Raw genomic sequence first — 14034 nt, forward strand, 5'->3', positions numbered from 1 at the left:
TCCCTTGGCCCCTGGTCTAGGATTGATGCTTTCTTCTGTAGTTTCCTAGACCTGTCACACGACACTGTGGAGTTTCTTTGTCTCCCCGGTAGATTCTAAGAGAACCCATCTAGCAGTTTCTGTTGGCAGGACTGAGAACTGTGCCAGATACGTGGAATGCACTCAATAAATCCTAGCTGTGACTATTACCCAGACATACGGTGTTACACAGAGCCTGAATTTATGTAGGCCTCGGCATTTTCATGTATTTGTGAACTCAGTTGTTCCTTCTATCCCTGTTTATTCCACTCCTGCCACACAGGCCTCTTGGCTATTCCTTGATAGACTAAGTATACTGTTAGCTCAGGACCTTTGCACTTGCTACGTCCTCTGCCTGGAATATCTACAGATTGCTGTATGGGTCACTCCCTCACTCACTTCACAGCTCTGCTCACACATCATCTTATCAGGAAGATCTTCCTGATCCTTTATGAGTAGGAATGCCACCAATGTACTCCCACCCAGCTCATTGAACAGTCTCTTTTTCCTGCCCTAGCTTTTTTATTTCCTTGGCAATTGTCACCTCTGACATATATCTTCTATTTACATTTTTGGTCTCTCTTTCTCTTCGACTAGAATATCAGCTATAGGAAAGGAGGCATTTTGAGGGGTTTTGTCATTGCTCTATGCCCATGGGTTAAAATAGTACCTGGCCTGGATGTACCAGGTGTCTAGAAAATGTTTGGATGAGCAAAGTACAACAGTATACTAAATCCTTATATTCCTCAGGCATTTTGACATTATCAGTGCTCTGGTGTTTCTCAGATATTGGACTCTATTATCTTGACATCATTTTTATGTCTCCATTTCATGGTCTTTGGCCATTATTCAAATATTGGAATGTTTATGTAACACCACTCTGGCCTTTGGAGGCAGTCAGTTGTGGCGGTCAAGAACATGGACTTCAGAGTCAGGCAGCCTGGGTTCCAATCCCAGCTTCTCTACTTAAAAGCTATATGACTCTGGGGCCCCTGGATGGCACAGTCAGTTGAGCATCTGACTTCAGCTCAGGTCATGATCTTACGGTTTGTGGGTTTGAGCTTCGCATTGGGCTCACTGCTATCAGCATAGAGCCTGTTTGGGATCCTCTGTCCCCACCCCTCCCGCCCTCAGCGCTCTGTCCCTCCCCCACTCATACTTTCTCTCTCTCACTTTCTCAAAACTAAAAATAAGATCATTTAAAAATTAAAGAAAAAGAGATATATGACTCTGGACAAGTTAGTGTTCCTCCCAGAGCCTCAGTTTCCTCATTTGTAAAATGGGAGATAGTGATACTACTGACTTCCTAGGGTTATAGAGAGGATTAAATCATAATATATCTAAAGGGCTTCACACAGTGCCCAGCACATAATAAGCTCTCAGTGTCAGCTGTTAGTATTATCCTCAAGGATTCCATAAACGTTGTTTAATGCAATAATTAATTTTCACCCTTATAAGGCAGCTCAGATCCACTGTTATTCATTCATCACGTGTGTCGTGCCTAGTGTGGCACATTGTGGCAGAAGCTTTGGTGGTTCAAAGGGGACTCAGACATGCAGCCTTTCTTCGGGGAGAAAAGGTCCATTTGGAGCTCACCCCTGAGCACCATCAGGGCGGGAAGCAAGCGTGGGCAGGACTGCTAGAGAAAGGGGTCCCTGAGGGGAGCCAGGGACAGGGAAAGGTTCCCCAGGGGACCTGGGAGCTTGTTGGGATCACATCTCTGAATCTCTAGCCCAGGGAATGGGCTTTATTCTGTTAGCATCAGAAGTGGGGGTGGGTGGAAGTTTCAAGGGTTTTTGAACAGGAGAATAGGTTCAAAATCATGCTTTAGAAAGACCAAACTGCTGTAGTAATTTTTGTCATTAAAGCATTTTCTAGAACAAGAAGGGAAGAAGGGTCAGTCTGTGAGGAACTGTGGGGAGGGCCTGAAGGAGGGCGACACTGAGGTGCAGTGATGAGAATGCAGACTGTGTTCTTGTGACAGCCGGGAGCTCAGACTACAGAGCAGTCTGCCTGGACTCAAACCCTGGCCCTGGGCAAGATGCTTTGCTTCTCTGTGCCTCAGTTTCCTCATTGAGTTAGTCTTTGTAAAGCACTCAGAGCAGAGCTGGGAAGAGACTGGATGTGGCATAAAGGGAGAAGGGGAGTCAGAAGAGAGGGGGGCTTGGAGGCTGAGACCCTGGGAGGATGGTGCTATTAGTAAGAGGGAGGAAGGAGCTGATGTGTTGGGGGGGGGAGGGTCAGGTTGAGTTTGTGGTGCTCCTGGGATATCTAGGTAGAGATGTCTCCTAAGCAGTTAGCTAGAGGCTCATGGTGCCCAGAAGAGAGTCTGAGCAGCGCCTCACATAGCCCAGGAAGCACCTGGCATTGTATTCTAGGGGGAGGCCATGTCCTTTCCCACCCTGGAGCCCAGCTCCAGGGCCTCATCCAGTTGAGCAGTGCGGCAGCTGGGACAGGGCTGGATTTGGAGGTTTGGGACTCCTTGGTCATTAGCACATGGACAGTGGCTGAATCATGGAGTATATGACGACATCCTACAGAGTGAGGCCAAGAAGGGAAGAGGGGGCAGAGCAGGCCCTGAGCAGCACCTGGAGGTGCATAGTCAGAGGGAAGTTCTTCCCTGTCTCCAGAACCCCCTCACCCACCGAGGCAAGAGGGACAGACTCAAAGACCACGGGTCTGTGTCGCCAGGGCCGCTCCTCAGGGCAGGGGAGCATGTGGGCCCCCATGTTTCCTCTCCCTTCCTTTCAGGCCAACGCAAGCAGGGCAGCCCATCCCCATCCTTGTTCTGCTCCGCTTCCCAGCCAGCTCCGTTTGTAGCAAGTGCCTGGGAGGTGGAGGGACTGGGGAGGGGCGTGGGTGGGAGGGCAGTACAGAAGTGTGGACAGAGGCGAGGTTTTTCTTTTTACAACAGTAGAAAGCAAGAGGCCAAAGAGAGTGAGTGACTAACCCAAAGTTACATGACATGTTGGAGGCCAAGCTGAGAGAAGAACGGACTGACCCCAGCTCCAGGACCATCAGGTCAAGAGTATTTCAGTGACAGCGCTTAGTTAGGGTATGGTGAGGGGGGCTGGGTGCCCCCCGAGAGGACCTGCACATTTGAGGCCAGTAAGGGAGAAGGGCCCAGGCAGTGGCTAGAGCCCTGGTCCTCACAGCAGGCAGGCTTCTCAGGGTGGGCTGCGAGACGCGGAGGTCCAGATGAGCTCAGGCATACAGGTGCACCCTCCTGGCCTTGCCTGGGCTTGAGCGGTGGCTGCCTCCCTACAAATGTCAAAGCCTCTCATTTGCCCTCCTGGTCCCTGGGCCCCTGCCCCTCTCACTGCTGTCCTTACAGGCCCTTCTCACCTCCCCTTTCAGCAGCCCTGCCACAAAGAACCTGACCTCCAGGACTGGCCAGCCATAGCCCGGTCACACAACTCCTCTATGCTGGGGTTTCCATTTCTACCTCCCCAGCCCCTCCTCTGTGACACACAGCCTCCCCGGATATGCACAGCACAGGGACATGAAGCCTTCTTCCCAGCTGCAAGGATTGCTTATAGGTGTGAAACCACAGTCCTGTCCCTCCCTCTCCTCCCCATCCCCCAACTCGGGGGCTTTTGCTGGGAGCAGGGGTGGGGGGCAGCCAAGTGCAGGAGCTGCCATTTCCAGGCTCCTCACACCCAGCCCCAGGCGCTCTGCTGCTCTTTGCAGTGTCCAGACCCTTGATAAGTCATTTCTGCCCCCTGGGTCTTGTTGGGGCTGGCCCTCCCTGGTTCCTGGCATGGCCACGGGCTCTGCTGTGACCACAAGTTGCGCTATGTGATTTTCATATGTGCATTTCTGCGTCTCTACAACAATGGAAAGATGCTTAAAGGATGGACTCAACTGGGGCACCTGGGTGGCTCAGTTGGTTAAGCATCCAACTTTGGCTCAGGTAATGATCTCACTGTCTGTGAGTTTGAGCCCTGCAGCAGACTCTGTGCTGACAGCTCAGAGCCTGGAGCCTGCTTCAGATTCTGTGTCTCCCTCTCTCTCTGCCCCTCTCATGCTCAGGCTCCATCTCCCTCTCTCTCTCTCAAAAAATAAATAAACATTAAAAAAATTCTTTTAAAAAGGTAGGTAGGACTCTATCCTTCCAGCCCCCACTCCTTTTCCACCTGGTAGAGGTCATTGATGAAGAATACAGGTAGGTTTTGGAATTAGGTCTACCTGGGTGCAAATTTTGATCTTACTGCTTAAGCAAGTCATTAAACCTCTCCAAGCTTAGTTTCCTCATCTGTGAAGTGGATATTCATTCATTCATTCACTCATTCAACCAATATTCACTGAAGGCCTACTACATCTCAGGCAATCACGTAGATACAGCAACTAACACAAAAGACACAAATCCCCTCCCTGTGGGGCTTGCTTTTTAGTGGGGAACCTTAGTGCTTGTCTCAAAGAGTGATTGGGAGGGCTCGATGAGCTAATTAGGAACAAGCTTAGCACAGTGCCTAACGTGATAGCCTGATAGGTTAGAGCTGTTGTTGTGAACATCCATTGAGAGCCACTTATCGAGAACTTACTGTGTGCCAGCTCCATGCTGGGTGCTGGGGAGACAGAGATGTGGAACAGCCATCCACACCCACCCTCAGGGAACTCAGTTTAATGCCCCTAGTATGTGTTGAATGGGCACTACCCTCATCATTGTTCAGAAGCTTATAACAAGCACCAGCCTGTAGCGCATGCTACAAAGAACCATAAAAATCTAGTGTAGGGTGTAACATGGGTGGGTATTTATCTCCTGGTACCCTACAGACCAAGTCACACATGATTGATGTGCTTTGGGGAGGTTCAAAAAAGGAGTGTATATTTGGTTGAGGGATCAGAAAGGATCTGGAGGAGGTGGCTTTGAACAGCATCTGAAAGAGTAGGATTCCACAGACAGAAAGTGATGGCACAGATAGGAAAGGAGGCCCTTCAGGGGACCAGATTGGCACAAAACTAAGGGCTTGGAGGAAGGAAAACGGGAGGCGCCAGTTTTGTGCTTAATCCCAAGATGGCCTAGCCCAGGGTGAGGCTAAGCAAGGGGGCTGTATTCGCAAGCACAGGAGATAACTCTCCAAGAGGTGGGGTTTGAGAGACCCTCTTCGTAGCCCTCTATCCTTGAGCCTCTCCCCTCTACACCAGGCTCAGAAATCCACCATTAGAGGTTCATTTCCTTGAGCAAGCGTCAGCTTCCAGGAGGTTCCTGACAGAAACAAACCATCCTCAGGGAAATAACACAAAAGGGCAGTTCCAGGCCAAGGAGCAAGTAGTGGGAAAAAGAGCTGGGAATGTGCAGAGCGGGGTGGTGTGACAGGGCGATGATAATAGCCGACACTTACGGAGCCCTTGATGCTAGACACTGAGCTAAGTGTGCTGCATGGACTGTGACATGGAGGGAGGTACCCTTATCATGCCCATCTTACAGAGGAGGAAACAGACTTACGCCGTTAAGTGACTCGCCCAAGGTCTCCCACAGCTGACAGTCAGCCACGGGACCCTGAAGCCTAGCTCTCATCCACCATGCAGTCTTACCTCGCTCAGTTTCCTAGCCAGTTAAATGGGGTAAATGGCATCTGCTTCACTGAGCCCGTGAGGCCTCCATGATGAAAGTGAAACTCCCTGAGTGGTGTGACATGTTGTTGACGCTTTGCACGCACCATGTCCCTTTCCTTTCTCCTACGCGGAAAGCTCCGTTTCATGAGCCAGGAACCTTGTGAATATTTCAGTGGCGTCTGTGTGAAGGAGGCTGTGAAGATTGTTCTCTGCAGCACTTGTGACAGTGAGGTCTGGGAGACGTCTCAGGCCTGTTACAAGTGTTTGTTCAGCATCATGTTCAAAAAATATATATATATCCTCGGAACAGGTGACAGTCATTGGCATGAGACAGATCTGCACTTTTTCTGGAAAGAGGCCAGAACATGAACCGGCAGAGGGTTTCATCTCACAAAAGAGGCCATGGCCAAGACCTGACAACCTTGCACGGGCTCCTTGAGCCCCAACACACCCCCAACTCGTCAACTGTGCCAGGCAAGGGCTCTGTCATCCGAGGAAGGAAGCCCAGGAAAGAAAAACAAGAGAAATAGGCAGCGCCTCTACAGCCAGGGCTAGAGCTAGAATTGAGGACAAGTTGACCTGGGTGGGTGCCTTTGAATTCTTTTTTAAAAAATGAATGTTTTGTTGTGATAAGAACATTTAACATGAGATGTACCCTCTTACATTTTTAAGTATGCAATACAATATTGTTAACTATAAGCATGATGCCATACAGCAGATCTCTAGAATTTATTCTTCCTGCATAGCTGAAACTTTATACTCATTAAATAGCAACTCTCCATTTCCTCCTCCTCCCCCTACCCCTGGAAACCACCATTCAACTCTCTGCTTCTGTGAGTTTGTCTACTTGAGATGCCTCATGAAAGTGGAATCATACAGCATTTCTCTCCTTTTGTGACTGATTTATTTTACTTATAATGTCCTCAAGTTTCATCCATGTTGTCCCAAAAGCAGGAGTTCCCTCTTTTTAAAGGCTGAATAATATTCCATTGTGTGTACACCAAACTTCTTTATCCATCCCTCCAGTTGCCTGTTGTCGGTTGCCTCCACATCTTGGCTACTGTGAACAATAATACTGCAGTGAATGCAAGAGTCCAAATATCTCTTTTGATACCCTTTTGCTTCCTTAATTAACTTTATTCCAAAACATTTTATTCCTTTTGATGTTATTAAAAATGAGATTGTCTTCTTAATTTCCTTTTCAGATACTTTGTTTTTAGTGAATAGAAAAGCAACTAGTGTGTATGTTGATTTTGTATCCCATAACTTTACTGAATTCATTTATTCTGACAGGGTTTTCTGGAATCTTTTGGGGGGTTTCCACCTATGAGGTCATGTCATCTGCAAGCTGATATTTTTACTTTTTCCTTTCCAAGGTGGATGCCTTTTATTCTTTTATTCTTGCTAAGTGTTCTGGCTGGGACTTACATACTGTGTTGAATAGAAGTGACAAGAGTGGGCAACCCCTTGTTACTTATCTTAGAGGAAAATCTTTCTGTTTTTCAACATCAAATATGATATTAGTGATGAGATTTTCACATATTGCCTTTATTATGTTGAAATAATTTCCGTATATCCCTAGTTTGTTGAGTTTTTATCATGAAAAGATGCTGAATTTTGTCAAGTGCATCTATTGAGATGATCATGTGACTTTTAAAAAATCGTTCATTCTGTTAATGTGGTGTAGCACATTAATTGATTTCTGTGCATTGAACTGTCTTTGCATCCAGGAATAATTCCCACTTGGTCATGGTGTGTGATCCTTTTTGAGTGTTGAATCAGTTTGCTAGTATTTTGTTAAGGACTTTGGCATCTATGTTCATCAGGGATATTGACCTCGTAGTTTTCTTGTGATAGCTTCGTCTGTCTTTGATATCAGAATAATGCTGGTGTGATAAAATGAATTTGGAAGTGTTCACTTCTTTCAATTTTGGGGAAAATTTTGACAAGGATTGGAGTGAATTCTTCTCTAAAAGCATGGTAGAATTCACCAGTGAAGCCATATAGTCCTGGACTTTTCTTTGATGGGAGGCTTTTGATTACTGATTCATTCTCCTTACTAGTTAAATAGACTGTTCAGATTTTCTATTTCTTCATGATTCAGTCTTGGAGTGTTGTTCGTTTCTAGGAATTTAGCCATTTCTTCTAGGCTACCCAATTTTTTTGGCACTAGGGGACTTTGAATTCTGACATGCTCACAACTTACCCAGGTTGGACTCAAGTGGATAAAGCACATAACCTGCCAAGAAATGGGGAGAGGAGAGGAAGGAAAGGTATGACCTGGGCTGGATAGTGTGAACTCTCAAAGTGTGTCCCCTGCCACCTGTGGTCTTTGTGATTTTAAACATTGGGAAGGGGAAGTCAGGGAGCAGAGGAGCCTGGCTGGAAGAAGAAGAACGAATAGCAAGGCTTTGTTGAAGCTTACGGCATCCAGCCCAGTTGGAGCCTTTCAGGTACTAGCTTGCCTCAGTCATCCATTCCACAGCGTGTAGAAAGCCCTTACTGGCTGGAAGACACCGAGGCAGGCCCTATGGTGATGGCAAGGTGCAGAACCCACCCTCAAGATGCTGGAGAGGAGAGAAGACAGGCCCTCGGTTAAACTCAGGACCCGCAGGGCTGTAGAACCATAACAGAGGAAGGTGATGCAGAGGGAGGCCTAGGAATCCTTTAAGGGAGCTGGCATTTAAACTGGTCTTTGAAGACCAGGCAGGATTTTCAAAATCTATATATTAATACAGATTTCCTTTTCCAGTTATATAAGTAATTACAACGTGTTCATAATTTTAAAAATTTTAAGAAAATGTGGTAAAATAGAAAAAAAAATAGTTACCTACTTTCATAACCCAGAGAAAATCATGGTTAAAATATTGGTGTGTTTTCTTCTGGTCTGCTTTCTTTTTTCCCTTGATTTTGTACCTTAGGCATCTTGAAGATAACATTTTGAGAGACACAGCTGGAGGAAGGAGTGGAAAGGCATGTGACAAGCAGGAGACCACAGAATGAGGGCACGGTGTCTCTGAGCTCTCTCTGTGCCCACATTGGGATTGTGGGAGCCCCGAGGAGGGGATGCTTGAGGTCCCTGGCCCCCCAGCCCCTTAACTCTCTAATTGGTTAATAGGCCACATCCATGGCCCAGCCTCAGCCGATCTTCCTGCCTGGCACCCGGGGCTGTGTTCTGGGCAGGAACACAAGGCTGGCAGTTACCCTTCTTCCTGGCACAGGAGACACAGCCTGTTTCTTGGGTGATAGAGTTGAGTTTCCAGCTCCAAAATTAAGCAGGGCCGACCAAATCCCAAGATTGATCATCTAGATCCGTGCTGTCCAGTGTAGTAGCCACTAGCCACGTGTGGCTGCCAACCACTTAGCGAATAATCAAAACTGAGAGTTACCGTAAGTGTAAAACACACACTGCATTTTCAAGTATGAAAAGCAAATGTAAAATATGTTATTCACATTTTTCTATATTGACTCCATGTTGAAGTGATAAGAGTTGGGATATGTTGGGTTAAATAAGATACATTATTTAAATTAGTTCTACTTGTTCTTTTCGGCTTTTTTCATGTGGCTGTGAAAACAAGTTAAATTACTTACATGACTCACACTTGTGTCTCACATATGTCTTTCTGTTGAACTTTGCTCATCTAGACTGAACCATTCTATCTTCCCCACTCTTCTTCTTTTTTTTCAATGTTTATTTATTCTTGAGAGACAGAGAGAGATAGTGTGGGTGAGGAAGGCGTAGAGAGAGAGGGAGACCAGAATCCGAAGCAGGTTCCAGGCTCTAAGCTGTCAGCACAGAGCCCGACGTGGGGCCTAAACCTGACTGAGCCACCCAGGTTCCCCTATCTTCCCCATTCTTCTAAGGGGAAGCCCACAGGGAGGTATTAGGAAGGGAGACCCTCAGAGGGATTGTGACCCACCCAGACTAGGCCAGAGATGAGGAGCTAAGCCCCACAGGGCTCCTGGGGGGAAGAGAGTGAGGAGCTGATATTTTCTTTCACCCTCATATTTCTCTGTTCCTGTGTCTGCGTCTTGAGCACACAGTGAGCTTCCAGAGACAAATAAAACCTTGTTTTATTCATCTTTATGTCCTCAGTGCCACGCACAGTGTCTACCATGGAGTAAGTGCTGAATTAATGAATGAGATGAGGCAGGGGCACCTGGGCGGCTCAGTCGGTTGAGCATCCAACTTCAGCTCAGGTCATGATCTCACGGTTCGTGAGTTTGAGCCCCACATCGGGCTCTGTGCTGACAGCTCAGAGCCTGGAGCCTGCTGCAGATTCTGTGTCTCCCTCTCTCTCTCTCTGCCTCTCCCTGACTCACACTCTGTCTTTCTTTCTCCTTCTTTAAAAAATAAACATTAACTCTGACCTTCCCTTGTTCACGCTGTCTCTCTCTCTCTCTCTCAAAAATAAATAAAACATTAAAAAATAAACAAAAATAAACATGAAAATTTTTTAAAAAAAATGAATGAGGTGAGGGAAAGGATGGGGAGGAGATTCAAATAGCAGAAAACTGTGCCGAGATGGTGCCGGCCTGCCAGGGTAGCTATAAGCACTCAGAATATTTAGAGATTTTAATCGTCAAATCTCCAGAGAGCCAGGAGGCCAAACCCTTATATACTTCTCAGTATCTGGAAGGCAAGTGGGAACAGGCTGTGAGGACACCACGATCATTGTGTCCAGCCTCCTGCCTCTTTCTCCCTCTCAGAGGAGAAGATTCTTCCCATTTCTGAAGTCAGCCTGCTGGCTCGGCCAGTCCTCCCCGTGGGCACACACACCTGGGTGAGGGCTCATCAGGCCTCTCCAAGCTCAGTCCCGGATAGGAAAGGCTGCGAGTACAAGGAGGAAATGTTCAGCTGCTCCTGCCTGGCACAGCTCTGCCCCCACTGCAAGACAGGGCTCCGCCCTTGCCCCAAAATTCATGGGTCAGAGACTCTCAGGAGTGCTCTTCTCACGCACCTCAACTCTCGAGGTGGGGTCCCACTGGCAGGTTCCCACAGCCCCCGCCCGCTTCTGCCTGGCAGTGGGTGAGGTAGGGACACAATAGGGTCAGGGAGCGCCTGTGAATACAGAAAGGACCCCAGAAGGGCTCAGGTGGATGGATGATTAGTACTGCATGTTGGGGCTTATAGTAGAACTTAGTTAAGCACTAGGGCTCTGGAACTGAAATGTCTGAGCTCCGATCTCAGCTTCTCCATTTGCTGTGTGTGACCTGGAACAAGTTAACTAAACTCTTTAGACCTTAGCGTCCTTACCTCTCAAACGGGTACAGTACAGTTTCCCTGCCCTTATGGTGGCTCAGAGATTCAGTAACCAAGAACAAATCAAGGATTTAAAACTGTGCCTGGCACATGGCAGACACTGAGTGTTAGAAATAGTCTAAGGGCCACATGAAACGATGCTCAGCATCCCTCCTCATCAGGGAAATACAAATCAAAACCACACTGAGATACCACCTCACGCCAGTCAGAGTGGCTAAAATGAGCAAATCAGAGAACTCTAGATGCTGGCGAGGATGTGGAGAAACGGGCACCCTCCTGCACTGTTGGTGGGAATGTAAACTGGTACAGCCCCTCTGGAAAACAGTGTGGAGGTTCCTCAGGAAACTAACAATAGAACTCCCTTATGACCCAGCAATAGCACTGCTAGGAATTTACCCAAGGGATACAGAAATGCTGAGGCATAGGAGCACATGTACCCCAATGTTCATAGCAGCACTCTCCACAATAGCTAAAACATGGAAAGAGCCTAAGTGTCCATCAACAGATGAATGGATCAAGAAGATGTGGTTTATCTATACCATGGAATACTACATGGCAATGAGAAACAATGAAATCTGGCCATGTGTAGCAACATGGATGGACCTTGAGGGTGTTATGCTGAGCGAAATAAGTCAGGCAGAGAAGGACAAATATCATATGTTTGCACGTATAGGAGGATTAGGAGGAACTTGACGGAGGAACAAGCGGGAGAAGAAGGGCGGAAATGGTGGGGGAAAGGGAGAGAGGCAAACCATGAGAGACTCTTGAATGCTGACAAAAACTGAGGACTGATGGATGTGGGGGGGAGGGGGGGATGGGCATGGAGGAGGGCACTTTGGGGATGAGCACTGAGTGTTATGTAGAAACTAATTTGACAATAAACTATTTGTTAAAAAAAAAAAAAAAGAAAAGAAATAGTCTAAGGGCACCTGGGTGCTTCAGTAAGTTAAAAGTCCAACTTCTGGTTGTGGCTCAGGTCATGGTCTCACGGTTCATGAGATCGAGCCCCATATCGGGCTCTAAGCTAACAGTGAGGAGCCTGCGTGGGATTCTCTCTATCTCCCTCTTTCTCTGCCCCTCCCCTCCTTTGGTTTTTTTCTTGTAGTTTTTACTATGGAAAATTTCAAACATACAAAAATGGAAAGAAAAATATAGCAAACTCCTATGTACTCATTACCCCACTTCAATGATTATCACCTCATGGCCCACTGGGTTTCATCTGCAGCCCTGCTCTCCCCCTGGGTTCTTTTGTAACAAATCTCAGCTATTATAGCATTTCTTTTTTTTTTAATTTTTTAATGTTTATTTATTTTTGAGAGAGAGGGACAAAGCGTGGGTGGGGGAGGGGCAGAGAGAGGGAGACACAGAATCTGAAGCAGTCTCCAGGTCTTAGCTGTCAGCATAGAGCCCAACACCTCAAACTCAGGGACCATGAGATCATGGCCTGAGCTAAAGCCAGACACTTAGCCGACCGAGCCACCCAGGTGCCTTACATCAATTCATCTGTAAATATTTCAGCAAATATCTCTAAGAGATAAGGACTTAAAAAAACAGTCCTACAGAATTAATAGCAATGTGTTAATATCATCAATTATCTGATGGTTCAAATTCTCCAATGGTCTCATTTCTAAAGTAATTTGTTTAAATTAGGATCCAAATACAGTCTCTATAATGCACATGATTGATGTTGCTTAATTCTTTTTTAAACGACCATTACACCCCTTTCCTCTTTTTCCCCGCCAGCAATTTACTTGTTGAAGAAACCAAGTCATTTGTCTTATAGTTTCCCACAGTCTGGAGTTTGGTTGCGTCTCTGTATGTACAAGCTTGATGTGATTCAGGTTCAACATCTGGGAAAATTACTCCCCAGGTGGTGGTGTGTTCTTCTAGCAAGAGAGACACATTGTGTAGCTGTTGATAATCAATGCTCGGATCTATTATTTCATTAGGGGTTGCAAAAGAGTGATATTCTGTAATTCTTCCTACATCTGACAGCTGAAACACCTTTACTAAGAAAAATCTTCCTCTCTCAGCTACTGGGTTAACCTGAGTGAACTTTTATAAACCATATAGGAAAAGCATATCAGTGCTTGATTCTTTTCCCTTTATTTACAGTTTTCACTTCCTTAACATCTCCAAAAGTGATTAATTTTTTAAAATCATAAACTCATGGATTTAAATATATTTGGAGATTTTAAAACCCGTTGTTATTATACTTAGTATATATTTTTACATTGTTTTCTGGCTTAAGTGTATTGAATGAAGGTAATAAAAATATAAGGGAACATGGAAAAGCCAAGAGAACTCTGACTTTGGAGTCAAACAGCTCAGGGTGGAATCTTGGCTCCGCCATTTATAATCTTGGTGACCTCAGTCAGCTACTTTATTTCTCTTTCCTTCTGTTTCATCATGCCCCAAGTTGAGAAGTGGTTAACAATAACTAACATTTATAAAATGCTTCCCATCTTCCAAGCATTGTGCTAAATGCTTTAAAGACACGATGCCATTTCATCTTCATATGAGCTCAATTAGGTAGGAGGTATTCTTATCATCCCCATTTCAGAGATGAGGAGGAAGCTGAAGCAGAGTGGTTGAGCAGTGTGTCAAGGTTACACACCTAGAAAGTGGTGGAGCAGGGACTGACCCCAGAGCAGTCTCCTCCAAAGCTCACTGTCATCTACTGAATGAAGTGAGTTATTGGTTATTGTGAAGATGTGAGATGATGATGGTGATTATTCATCATATACTTACTATATGTCAGATTTGGCCCACCTCCAAAGCCCACGCTCTTAGCTGGTACCCTATTTTCACAGTGTTAGCCTGTATTTGCATAATTAACAAGAATTATCAGTGGTTGTAGAAGTAACCATCGTGAGAGTGAGGGATGGGGCAAGGAGCTAACCAGGAAAAAAGCAGGCCCTGGCAAGTGGAAGAGCAGGGCAGGGCTCAGAGTTCAAGCAGAGCTGTCCTGGCCCTTGGCCCTTCCCCTCCGAAATGGAGGGCTGTCACATGGCGGAGGGGACAAATCTCCTATTGCAACTGTGGTCTCTCCTTCCCTGGGCTCCCCACACCTGCAGAGAGGCAGCTCTTGTCTCTAAGAATGCAGTTCTTCTTGGTGAGCTCTATTCCTACTGTCAATTGGATCCCATCCTAATTGCCTTATTAATCAGTAAGGCCAGGAAAGTTCCCTCGCT

This window comes from Hyaena hyaena, unplaced genomic scaffold, assembly GCF_003009895.1.
Source record: "Hyaena hyaena isolate Hyena2069 unplaced genomic scaffold, ASM300989v1 scaffold_192, whole genome shotgun sequence".
Taxonomy (NCBI): domain Eukaryota; kingdom Metazoa; phylum Chordata; class Mammalia; order Carnivora; family Hyaenidae; genus Hyaena; species Hyaena hyaena.